The 2,822-nt window shown below is 46.3% G+C and overlaps 1 pseudogene; it reads left to right on the top strand.

Annotated features, from left to right (window-relative positions):
- The first annotated feature begins 2,178 nt into the window (after positions 1–2,178).
- Positions 2,179–2,334, top strand: LOC149864481 (U2 spliceosomal RNA; annotated as a pseudogene).
- Positions 2,335–2,822: the final 488 nt, after the last annotated feature.

The raw sequence follows: 2,822 nt of genomic DNA, 5'->3' as shown, positions 1-2,822 counted from the left end.
TACTTAAGTATGCGGGGCGGATAGGCATATATGCATTAGCTAATTACGCATGCTTAGAAAGCTCTCCAGGTTACCAAAAGTTCAAACCCCTCTCTTTCCCAAGGACACAGCCAATTAAATCACAGCCTTTGTAGTTTACAAGAGTAGAGGCAGAGGAGTTTGAAGGTATGTGTGATTTAGTGTTACAAAGAGATAGTAAATTAGCGAGATGTCCTTGGTGGTGTTACTGCTTATCAGGTACAAGATACAAACTGTGCAGTTCTAACAACACTCTATTCACTATACATTTTTAATAATATTTCTAACAATATCCCCCCTCAAGATGCTTTCTGCTCCTTACTTCATTTAGGCAAATCAAGATAATTACGAGGAATTTTTCTGAGGACCATGACTTTTGCTGCAGTCTGTGCTTTAAGGGGGACTGCTGCGACTTGCATCCCTTCTACTGTGGTGGTTATCAATCTAGTGAAACAAGGAATAAGGCAAGGGATAAAAATCAAACCAGTCAGAGCACACAAGAGCACAAACCCTACTTTTCTCCACCAGGGTCCTCCAAATAATTTAAACCACCAGTCTTTACCCCATGTGGTAGTATTGTATAGGCTCGTCATCCGCAAATCCAATAGTATCCTCTTAAGGCCCTATTTTCTCTATTAGTGGCATTTGAAGGGGCCCAACCATAGGGCATCTCAGGAAACCCCAAGCCTCCTTCTGGACCCAAAGGACCAGCGACTGCGTGGCCTCCTTTCATGGAACATTCCCATAGCCCATCCTGGTTCTTGTCTGTACAATCTGTCCAATCATCACTTCGATTTGTGGCACTCCAATACTTATTAAACCACACAATTGTTCTATTAGGATGCTGCCACACTAGCCGATTATACCCTGGGCTATTAGGATAATAAAGCCGTTCTAATTTTGTAAGGTTCATCCATCTTACTTTTAAAGTCCATATGCAACGGCTGTGTCCCAAACTTTTTCCTGTACCATTATTACTGATGCAATACTCTCCCAATGTCACTTGGAAAAGTTCCCAGCTGTGGTTCTCATCCCATTTTTGACTAGTACTCTTAACATCTGCCTTACTACTCACTAGCCACTTTGGGGCCAAAGGAAAAGCCCTCCAAGGCCACCGGCCTCCGGCCTCCCAGAGCCCCCCACAGGCCCAGCAGTTGGTAAGATTAAAAGTACCTGCAATTCTTTCATCATGTCAACATACAAATTTGTCCCTGGGGAAACAGTTGGGGAAAGCGGGGGTATAGGCCAGCGGCTAAGGCTACTCAATCCTGCTTCTTTCACTATGTAGATAACAACAAGGCACATTAAGATTCCCACCATATTTTCCCTTTCATGAGATCAAATACAGCCTAAATGTTTCCCTTTTTACTTTCTTGTCTAATTTTCTGAACTTTGTTTAAGCCGTCTCAGGCACACTTGGAGATCACCAGTAGGTTCACAGCTCCACTTGCTGGCTTCTTGTTCCGAAGACAACTCAGCTTCTGGAGTGAGCTTGTCTTGGGAGTTGATGTCCTCTGACGCTCGTGGATGTCGTTTCACACGGGTATGGTGTATCCAACGGTCATGGCCAGCAATCTTTACAGCGGTGTGGGCTGTTAGAAGTACCTGGAAAGGACCACTCCACCTCTCAGTCAAAGGTTCCTTTTTCCACGGCTGCACCAAGACCCAGTCTCCCGGGGAGAAGTCATGTACCGGTACGTCTAAAGGCAGACGCTGAAAGGAGGCTGCATACCTGTGAAGAGAAGACAAGACAGACTGCAAAGCAATAACATACATATGAAGCTCACTATTACCTAATTCAAAAGTTACATTTTCTCGCATTCCAGGGGGTAAGACTCGAGGCGGTTTGCCAAACATAATTTCATATGGGGTCAATTTAAGGCCCCGTCGGGGAGTGTTTCGAATGCAAGTAAGAGCTAGCGGCAATGCTTGAGGCCACTTAAGGTGCGTTTCAATACAGATCTTGGTAAGCAGAGTCTTTAAAGTCCTATTCATGCGTTCCACTTGTCCTGAACTCTGTGGTCTCCATGGTGTGTGTAGTTTCCAAGTGATTTTGAGAGTTTGCGCGACTTCTTGAACCACTTTTCCCACGAAGTGTTGTCCTTGATCCGACTCAATGGACTCAGGCAGGGAATACCGGGGAATGATCTCCTGCAACAAATACTTCACTACTGTAGCCGCAGTGGTCCCCGATGTGAGGACTCCACACTAAATGGATTTTTTTTTTTTTGAACTGGGAGATGGACTCGGAGCTTGCTCCATCCACTGCATGCATCGGCCTGGTATTCCAGTGCCTCCAGGAGCGGTGCACCTCCCCTCGGGGAGAATGTACCCATAGCCAAGCCTCCCATATGGGTTCTTGCATGGAGCTGTTGCAGCACCTCCCGAAGCAATGGCCTGGGTATCATGACCTTTCCTCCCGGTACTATCCACCACCCCGGGAGTTCTTTTCTGCACAAGCTTTCTGTGCAAATTTATCTTCTTCAGGAGAATACTGCGGGACTAAATCCTGGACGTACGGCCATATGGCATGGGACATGGCCTGCCTGGATACCTCCTCCACTTCTCCCCCAATAAATGCGGCTTCCTTTGCTGCTGCATCAGCCTTTGCATTTCCAAGCTTATGCTTTCCCTCAGCAGCCTTCCCATGGGCCCGTACATGAATGACTGCTACCTCTTTAGGCTGGTGGAGTGCCTCTAGTAGCTTGATAATCTGGGAGCCATTAGCAATTTTATTCCCAGAGGCCGTAATGAAACCTCTTTCTTTCCACAATAGCCCATGCACATGGACTGTAGAAAAAGCA

Source organism: Crocodylus siamensis, chromosome 5 (assembly GCF_052110815.1).
Source record: "Crocodylus siamensis isolate JL-2025a chromosome 5, ASM5211081v1, whole genome shotgun sequence".
NCBI classification, from domain to species: domain Eukaryota; kingdom Metazoa; phylum Chordata; order Crocodylia; family Crocodylidae; genus Crocodylus; species Crocodylus siamensis.
Note: the sequence above shows the minus strand (reverse complement) of the source record. Positions and strands in the feature narration are given on the sequence as shown.